This window comes from Sphaeramia orbicularis, chromosome 12, assembly GCF_902148855.1.
Source record: "Sphaeramia orbicularis chromosome 12, fSphaOr1.1, whole genome shotgun sequence".
Classification (NCBI taxonomy): domain Eukaryota; kingdom Metazoa; phylum Chordata; class Actinopteri; order Kurtiformes; family Apogonidae; genus Sphaeramia; species Sphaeramia orbicularis.
In genome coordinates, this window is record NC_043968.1 from 66,945,494 (window position 1) to 66,956,473 (window position 10,980).

A 10,980-nucleotide genomic window follows, 5' to 3' on the forward strand; every position below is an offset into this window, starting at 1 on the left:
GTGCCTACTGTACAAGCCTGTTGGGGCAGTGTTGTGATCTATGATTGTTTCAGTTGGCACTGGACACATCATGTTAAAAAAAAAAAAAAAAAAGAAGTTATCTATCCATCTGAATATACTGAATGACCATGTCCAAACCAGTGGCGGCTTATCAGTAGAGGGCGCTAGAGCACCACCCCACCTCTCTCACATGAAGAAAAAGATGATGAGAATCACATAAAATAATTTTACAAAAACATGAATATTTAAATAAATGAGCTGTGCTTGATACAGCCTGTGAGTACCACGTATAATCTGTATTCAAGTGAAATTTAAAAATGTTTTCGGTCATTTAGGGCAAGTGAGCAATCACATAATATGATGTGTTTCCTCTTTGGGGCACAAAAATCTGTGCCCAAGGGCACTCGTCTACCATTCTAGACTCTCCTTATAAATGGTACCTAAAAATGGTGATTGAGGGGGACATCAATACAAGAGATAACAAAAACTTGCACCACCCACAGTAGTAAATTCACATCCAGAAAAGAAGACCTTCCTCAGAGATACAAATTCAGTTAATAATACTACTGCAATACAATATAACAGCAGGATAGCACAGTGCTAAGTGTGACTGACTTCCATGGGGCAGATTGTAGTCCAAATCCTGCAAGGAACAACAATGTTTTCTAAATCTGTAGTTTTAACTTCTACTTTTTAATGCCATGCGATCTATCCACACTCCCCTCAGCCTGGTCAAAATGCATTGTCCATCGTATCAGTGGAAAGGACACTTGTCAGGGACATGTCTGACTTTAACAATACAGCAATGGAAAAATTTGCATGTTTGAAGATTAGACAGGTGAAATTTACATATAAAAAAATAAATGACTGAAAACACAAACTGTGTATTTTTATTTTAATTTAAGTTAATATTTTAAAATTGTGTATGTCCTTTGGTGTATCCTAGTGGTGATATGTGGATATAGCGCATTCGGAAACTGACTTGCATACTGTGCTCACCACAAAATAATTTCACCAGCTGCCAGCCGTAAACTCCTAGTTTCACCAGGAGTGTACAAGTCAGACAGATACTGTGGGACAAGGCCCTTGAGCCATTAAAAACAAACAAACAAACAAACAAACAAACAAACAAAAACATTTCAAACAAGAAAAGCACTCGGAGAGCGCAGACCTCCGCCTAGACAGATCTGCTCCCCCCAATCACCACCAAAATTTAATCATGTGTTCCTTGTGCCAGTATCAACATTTCCTAAAAATTTCATGAAAATCCGTCCATAACTTTTTGAGTTATGTTTGCTAACAAACAAACAATCAAACAAACATGTATGCATGCACACAAAGCAAAGCGATCACAATACCTCCTGGTGGAGGTAATAATAAAAAATACATAAATAAATAAAAATAAATCAATTCTAAAACAAACTGGATGCCAATGAATTGGTGCAAAAATTGGGGTGATATGTGTAAGAATGGTGGTTTTCCTTATTAACAATGTCAAAGTGTTAATCACAAACCACCAAATACTATAATTTAAGTTCTTTGTTAATGAGGATGAGTCAATAACCCAAACACAAGTTACACATAAACCATTTATTACGCAAGGACTACATAGGTACAATAACTGGTTAGGGGTAGTGTCTTTTCTTTAAATGGGGCAGGGGGTCTCCTTTTAAAAACAGAATTAGGGACAATGTTAAAATGTAAGTCTGAGAGCTCACAACCATGCTCCAGTCTTTTGTCCTCCTACAGTGCTAGCGCTGTCTCTTCTGCAACACCGGCTAGCCAGAGTCCTCCACTCTGTTTAGTCAGAAGATCTCACTGCCGCTTGTGCTGCTCTCATCCCTCACTTGGCCTCCCCCTCGGCTGAACTGCTCCTAGCAACACCTGTGGATCTGGAGCACAGGAGATGGCCAGTAGTCTGCCCTACAAACACAAGATGCACTTTCTCTGGTTTCAGGGTTCGTCTCAGCCTGCAGCTAATATGTATTGGTTTGGGACTCAAAGCTTTTGGCAGAAGCTCCTCCTTATATGCGGCCGTTTCTAAGGCATGCATGTAATCAACTCAAATCAAAGAAACTACACTCCAATAATAATCACAATAATCATAACAGAAAATAGTCCAAAACACACATGAAAATAGATTAATAAACAAACAATCAATAAAACCAAATACACAAAACATGGCACATAATAGGAAGCAATTATAACAAGCAGTGCAAGACACTCAGCATTACATATGGTCTCTTTTTTTGGCACCACTCTAGCTGCAGCTGAGTAGGTGGCATATGGCTAAGCGCCACATACATTGCAGTTGCAATGTATTGCATTGCAGTAGTCTAAGTGAGTTGTAATAAAAGCTTAGATTAAAATCTCAAAAGGATACAGAGAGAGAAATTGTTTAATTTTGGCCAGTTGTCTCAGTTGAAAAAAGCTCGACTTCACTGATTTAGTCTGTGCATCAAGTTTAAGATGTCTAAGCCAAATATTGATGTAAGAGACCCAGATTAACATTGCCTTTGGAGGCATCATCAGGCCCAAACAACATGACATTAGTCTTTTAAATAATTAAGGTGCAGGAAATTCAGTGACATCCATGCCTTAATTTCTGCAGTGCACTTTAGCTGTTTCACCGAGTACACATTTTCCTGCTTTAAATCAAATCAAATTAAAATTTTATTTATATTGCACCAAATCATCACAAAAGTTATCTCATGGCACTTTACATTTAGAACTGGTCAAGACCAGACTCTTGATAAGCCAATTCACAGACACCAACAGAATCCTCCAAAATCGTAACAGGCAGAAACCTTGAGCAGACCCCTGCTCTGGAGGATGGTTGTCTGCCTTGACCAGTTGGGGTTAAAGAGAGAGGGGTAGAGGAAGAGAGAGAGAGAGAGAGAGAGAGAGAGAGAGAGAGAGAGAGAGAGAGAGTGAGAAAGAGAGAGAATGTTTTAGTGGTCCATAAATTTGACTATTGTCGACATAAAAATGGAAAGCAAAGCCATGTTTATGGAGAATTGATCCTAAAGGAAGTAAGTAAAGGGCAGAGAAGAGGGCCAAGTATGGATCCTTGAGGCACTCCGCATATGAGAGGTGCAGCATCAGACTCAACAGTTCCAATATGGACACAAAAACTTTCCTCTGTCTGAATCTGAACCAATCTAAAGCTACACCCTGAATGCCCACACAGTTCTCCTGTCAAGGCAGGAGAATCTGATGGTCCACTGTATTGCTGGCAGTTGTCAGGTCCAATAGAACCAAAACAACACAGTGACCAGAATCTGTAGCTAAAAGAGTGTCACTAAGAACCCTAAACACTGCTTACTCAGTACAAAGACAAGTTTTAAAGCTGGATTGGAACACCTTGAAAAAGTTGTACTCATCTAAGAATGACTTCAACTGACAGTAAACAATTTTCACCAGAATTGTAGAAAAGGAGCTTGAAAGATTGGCTTAAATTTGAGAATACAGGGAAATTTAGACCAGGCTTTTTCAACAGTGGTGTCACCACCACATGGCTAAGACTCACAGGTACTCACAACCCATTTGTTAAACTGTGGTTTATAATATTGAGCACATATGGTGCCAAAGTAAAAAAAAAAGACAAGGTGGAATGGGATCATTAGATCCCACAGGTTTAATTTGGCCCATTATTTCTGTCAAAGAGTGCAGACTGAGAGGCTGAAACTGGTCAAAAACTACAGAGCATGTGACAGAGACAGAAGCAGCAAACAAAGGACTAATAAGGGCCCCATTGGTCACAACCTTATTAGTAAAAAAGCTCTCAAACTTCTCACACATTTCAATTGAGTTCTCCAGACAGTGTGATTGTGGGGCATTAAGAACAGAGATTACAGTTTTAAACAGAGCATGATGACTGTGACAATTTTAGGCAATAATATCAGAGGAATGCTTGGTTTCAGCAGCCTTCACAGTTCTTTGATAAAAACGCCAGCAACACCTCAGCAACTGGAAAGACACTTGTAACTCATACTTCTTCCACTTTTGCTCAGCTGTCCTGCACTCATGCCCGACAGTGCAGGTGGTGTCATTTATCCAGGGTTCAGGTCTCAGTTTGGAAAGACTTGTTTTTAGTGGAGCCACAACATCTAATATGGTTTGACAGGCGGAGTTAAAGACAGAGGATAATGCCCCAATATTCAAGCCTAGAGATTCAGTTGGGCTGATCACTGATTTGAAAGCTGTGTAGAACTGAGCAGCAGAGTTAAAAAACAAAGCAGCGCAGAGCGCAAGACATTACGAGGAAGGGGCATGTCAAATACAACAGGCATATGGTCTGAAAATGCAACATCACAAAGTTCAAGGTTAAAATCAGCAAAACCATGACAAGAGCAAGAGTGTGCCCGTGTTCCTGTGTAGGACCAGACACGGACTGTACAGGATTAAAAGAGTTTAAACAGTCCTGTGAACAGTTGCGACCTGATGTCCTCGGAGAGTTAAAGTATGTGCAGTCAGGTGGCCAAAATTCACCAAAAACACTTGATTCACTGATGGTCACCCAAGTTTCTGTTACACAGAGAAAATCAAATGTGTGGCAAATAAAGAAATCCTTTAGAATGAAAGTTTTGTGGGCTAGCATTCACTACGGCCATCCTGACAGGAGCCCGAGTGCACTTTATCCTTATCCTTTGCACAGACAGACTCATTCATTGCACTGACTCTAAGCACAACAGTCTCCTTTTGCACTGACTCCTTGTGGAAAGTTAAAGTTTTTTTTTCTTTTCACGATTATGTTCCTAATATTGTGTTTTACTACTGTTGTTTTGAAGTTTGTGGATACTGCTGGAACCTGTAAATTTCCCTATGTGAGGAATAAAGTATCTATCTCTATCTCTATCTCTATCTAAAGAAATCCTTTAGAATGAAAGTTTTGTGGGCTAGCATTCACTAGGGTCATCCTGACAGGAGCCCGAGTACCCACCTCTGTGGGTGTGGGTTCACCCTACACCCACAGAGGTACAGAAAGGAGAGGTGACGGGGTGGTTGCCCCACATCTGAGCTGACCACAGGAACCAGAGAGGAGATGATCAGATCCAGCGCCACAAAATGAAGTGACGATATACTGACCCAGTATCTCTGGAGAAGGTGGCAGGAGAGCATGCCAAACAAGCTTTCTGTTCAAATTTTAGTTTCAGTAGCCTGCGGCTGTATTTCCCCCAGCGTCTGCACTTTCTGCATGCTGGTGGGGCCAAAACACAGCACAGGTGAGCCAGTGTACCAGAGAAAGGTAGGAGGCAGAAAGTTTTCTGTCCATTTTGCCCAACCTGACCCACCTTTTCAGCAACGGTTAGAAGATTCAGAAGTATTTAGTGATCATACATCAGCAGAGAGTCGAGGTTTTACAAGACAACCGACAAGAACAACTGAAACACAAACAAAGTTTGCTGAGACAGACAGCAGGCCACACACACGGGCACCATCTTGCCCCCCCCCCCCCCCCCCCCCAAAAAAAAAAAAAAGAAAGAAAAAATAAACATCCAAGATGACAATTTGTGAGTGGTTCAGGGAGCATGAAACATCATTGTCAACCATAGATTGGCCACCAGAACCCTAGACCTGAACCCCAATGACAATCTATTGGATGTGCTGAAAAAGACTTGACACAGTGTTCTGGCATTTCATTGTTAAAAAAAAAAAAAAAAAAAATGTGTCCAAAAAATTAATGCAACTCTGGTTGGAAATGAACGTGAAATTTATTGTGACATTACATCAGCATTGTGTGGAATAAAGTATGCCAATGTGAATGCATCCTTTTATCAAAAGGTACAATGAAATAAAGCTTGTGACTCTCTTTTGGCTGGGCAGTAACTGAAAAGATAATGAGTGGAGAAACCTTATCTGAAATTACTATAGTCAAAACTGAGCTTAAGATAACCTGTCAGATATGGTTGATTTAGAAATTTAATAAAAATTTGCTCTGCACATACCGAGAGGGATAATAATTATACTTTATTACACCTTGAATTTTTTCTGTAATTTATCAAATCACCATAGTATTGTGTGCTGACAAATGTAAAACAAGTCAGGTCATGAGCCTAATTTATTTGTAGCACAGTAAAAGTATTGTAAAAACTCATTGCACCAGAAAAAGGTAGATGCAGGTATGGGGCTAATAGTGGAACAAAAAAGTCAACAATGGTTGACTAAAGATCTTCCCATGACAGAGTTAATAGAGATTTAAACTGATACAGAGCAGTATTCTTAGTGTCTTGGAGGAATGACATGAGTCTAAATCTGTTCCATACGGGGTAACTGCTACCCAGGTACAGTGGATTGTTTTCTGTCTGTACCTGTAATTCCCATGGACAGAGCAAAGACTGGACAGACTGGTTCCTTGATACCTTATCAGCTCTGCTGGTGAAAAAGCCGGAGGCCATTTTCCAGCTGAGCCAAGCATTGATATTGAAACACTTATGGTCTACTCTATCCAGTCTCCCCATGACAAAGATGAATGAGACAACTGCAGCGTTAACCATTCATTCAAATCTCATGATGGATCAGCTGAGCAAATCCTGTGTTTTCACTCACTCTTGGTTATCTTCCACAGAGAGCTGAAGCTGAGAGAAGAAAATCGGTTAAAAATGGTCTGTCATTGCAGGGTCTGTCATTCCTTTTTGTTTGATGAAAACATAATGTTAAAATCAAATCCTGATTAATGCTGACTCTGATTAAAAATACTCTCATCCAAAATGTCATTGTATAACTGATGAATGCATGTATGTTTTTTTCTCCTAAACCAGTTGGTACTGCACAATATTTCATTCGAACGAACTGGAGAATTAAGAACTGTTGCGCAGTGAATTTACCTGGTGAGACTTCATCAGTTTTTGTAAACTGATTTGGCTAAGACTCCCATAGGGTTTCTCAATATATTTTCAAAAGATAAAAGCAATATTTCTTAGCAAAACCATGTTTCTTGTCAGATGAAAATCACCGAGATTCCTTTCTTTTATTTTCTGTGTGTAGCGATAGATTTTCAAATGCACCAGTCTTAAATCTGGAATAAAGTTAGCTAGTTAAACTTATTCAGTGAAGTCGCTGAGTTGAAGATTTTTTGAGTAAAGTTTAATAATATTGTTGAAAGTGTATTTGAAGCAGCACTTCAACTGTGTCTTTTAGTCTATGAATAAAACTGCAACTTGGTGGTAGAGCTAACCCTGTGCAAGATGGTATCATCAGCATGAAAAGGGATCTTAAATTTCTTATCTTAGAAACATCCCTTGGCACTGATAATCTCCTGATGCCATTTCAGGCTATTATTAAAAAGAGAAGGTGAAATATCACTGTGATGGCAATTATCAACTTATTTCTATGATGAGCTGTGGAGTAGAGCTGAAGAGTTGTGTCTCATTGAATCTTTGTGGTGATCTGTAATTTTGAATCTTTGTGGTGATCTTTAATTTCAACTGTCAATCACAGACAGACAGACAGACAGACAGACAGACAGACAGACAGACAGACAGACAGACAGATAGATAGATAGATAGATAGATAGATAGATAGATAGATAGATAGATAGATAGATAGATAGATAGATAGATAGATAGATAGATACTTTATTTATCCTTTGCAAGAAATTGTTTGGTTATGACACCAGAAAAAAAACCCAAAAAAACAAAACACTGACCCATCCCAACAGATAACCAACACTGTCTTACACAAGGTAAGAAGTGATAAAAAAGAATTAAAAAATAAGATAAACATTTAACACTACTGGTGAAAACATCTATAAGCAAGCAAAACCTCCTGTCATGGGTTTGATTCTCATTTGACTTAAAACAGAGCCAAGGAAATGGTGCAGAGGTCTTGTTTCCTGTCAGAGCAATTACAGTATTCTGGATGGTGATTTTGGTGACAGTTATTGAAATGTTCTTATTAAAGTAAGAGCTGTGAAGTGAAACAAGTAAGACAGGGTGGCCATTATCCTTTATCCAGACCAATAATTCTTTATATCTCAAGTATACATGAGTGTAACATTGGATAGTTAAAACAAGTTGAAAGTTAATTGCTACTGTAGAGACCCAGCTTGACAACTTTTATGCTGCTTTTTAACTCTGAGACACTCACACCCAATCAACTCTCCACCATCCCTGTCTGCTGCCCCTGGAGGACACTCAGAGTCCTCCCTTGTCTCCTCCTACTATCTCCCCAGGCCTCTGGCCAGAAGTGGTGCTGAAAGACTTAACGGTAGGAGATGGAAGGGTCTGTGCTCCCATTTCAGTGCTCCTGTCCCAGGGCTTGCTTCAGTTGGCTGTGGAGGCAAAACCCCACCACTGTGCGCAGATGCAAATTTCACATCATAGTGATAAATGTCTCTGTTGATATGCTGGACATCTTTACATGAACCAGAAAATGTGCTATCTGATGGAGGGCTCAACTTTTTTCAGACCAACCCCTGTTGCCACATCCTCCCATCCCCCCAATTCTGAGGGCAGCCAGACATCTGTATTTGGTATGTGCAAGAAGTCTACAAGACTTTATTTTATCTGCCAGCAAGAGCAATATTAGCATTTACCTCCCTATGAAGATGGCCCAGATGCTGTGTTGATTGAATCTGAGTTTAGAGGCTCTTAATTAGAAATGCCTCAAGCAACACGGCCAAATGGTTTTTTAGAGCTGTCATCTTTTTTTAGGATTTTCACTTTTGACTATTGAAGCTGAAACAGTTTTCTAACGCTGTTGTCTCAGCCTGTTTTGTGTTGGTTTTCAAAATGGATTCATAATTTTAATGAAAGGCCCAAAGTTGCAACAGCTTGACTTTTCAAACCGATGTTTGCAACATCAGCTCAAGATGGACTTGATTCTCTGAAAACTCTCTTTGTGCGGGGCACTCATCCATCTGTGGTGATCTGTGTTTCAGTACATCTTAATAAAGTAATCCCCTCCCTCATTTTTCTACCCCTAGGAATGCTCTTGTTCTTCCACACTTCTCCTTTGTCAAGCGGGGCACCCAGGCTATGATTTGTTTAGGTTTCAGATTTAGGGTTGACTAAGGCCATGACTCATCATTAGTCTGTCTAGTCATTAGTTTTAATTTTCTCCTTGCTAAAGGAAAAATAAGATGCAGTTTTTGTAGAGAGATACAGTACACAGAAACAAATATTCATGGCTTTGTCAGTGTGTATTGTATGGTTGAATATATTTTCATAAACTATTCTCTTAGATACACATATAACCATGCTTATTTGGTTTGTTGATAAAAGTATTATTTCTTTTCATCTTATCAAACTGCTCTATATGTTCTGGTACGGCAAAGATATACACTCATAATCCAAATAAACCTGCAATGTGATGTTTCATTTATCATCCAGGCTTTCCATTCATTAGACATTCATTTGTTTTCCTTCTGACATATTGCCAGACTTTCAACCACAGTCCATGATAACTGAAGCAATGGCCAAAGGTTCCAGCTTCTCCCTTTGAAAAGCTGACCTGTTCTTTAAATGTTTAAAGAGCCTATTGCATCATCAGGGCTCGCCCACAGATACATGTTTGGGTGAATTTGGGAGATGCATGGGGGTGGGAGTTGTGATACATCATGTGTTTAAGCAGTGGAGGGGAGGCCAGGGTTGTACAGGGTTAATGACCGGTCCTCTCTGTGGGCTGTGCAGGCTCTCAGAGAGGATAAAGCTGGCGGTGAAGGGGCATCTGGAGCGCAGGGGTCACATCACTCACATCAAAGGAGGCTGGGAGTCTAGGTCAGTGTGGGGTGGTGAGAAGAGAAAGGAAGGGTAGTGGGAGGGACTGGGAGCAGAATCAGAATCAGGGAGTAAAGGAGATGAAGAAGCAGAAGGGATGGCTAGACAGTGAAAGACAAGTGAGAGAAAATCCAAAAGACTCCATGTAGGAAAGACTATGGACATTGCAGGAATATGGCATTTTCCTAACATTTCAATTCCATGTTTAAACAATTTTTTCCGTATTATGTTTAGTTGCAAGTCCCTGACAAAGTCCATCATGAAACTTCTCACACAGTGCAACATAAGACCATTACTTTGGATATGTTCACATTTCTTTGGCATCAGTCGTCTTTTGTGTGGGACATCTTTTCTAGAGCTTCTACACTGAGTCACATCTATGATTCCAAACCAGTCATAACTTATTCATTTCAACCTCCATTCTGTTACATCATCAATAATAAATATTCTAATATTTGTGTTTGGTTGTGAACATACATGAAGTTTCTGTTGGAATCTGTATTGTGCTGGGAGCTTTGAGGAAGTTTAATGATGGTCATTGTTACAGACTTGACGATACCTGTACGAACATCATCTCACAATGTGAATGTTTCTACAGTCTCCGTCTTCCAGCCGATAAAGACTCATTCTGGTGAACTCCACAAAATGACCTTTTTTTTTTTTTTTTTTTTTTTTTTAACATGACCCACCCATTCCCACTCTGAACTCACTTACAAACCCCATCCAAATGTATAGGCATAAGCTGTATATGAAGTGGATGGTGGTATGGTCACCCATTGGTTTTGATGATTTAATGTCTAAAGTTTACATTTTGGCTGTTGCCATCTTGGATTTGGCAACATGTGCACTAGAGGCAGAGCTGTGGGAGTCCGCATACTGCTGCATGCTACTGCCATCTGGTTTTATTGTTTTAAGCATGTTGTGCCCACACTTCCATTAATGATCATGCTGTGGATGTTTTCCATCAACTGTCAAAAGCAGCACTATCACTCATTACCCCTCCCCCTGAAGGGGATGCAAGGGGTATTGTTTTTGGTTTGGTTTGTTTGTTTGTTTGTTAACACTCTAGCACCAAAACTATTAATTTAATTCATACCAAATTTGGTTTATAGATTGCCAGTGGCCCAGAATAGATCTCATTACATTTTGGGAAAAGTAGGTCAAAGTTTAAATTTTTTAATGGATTTTTAAAATATTTTGTCCCCCCATTTACTTATAATGGGTGAAATTTCACATGTCTGTAGCAGCAATTCATACCAAA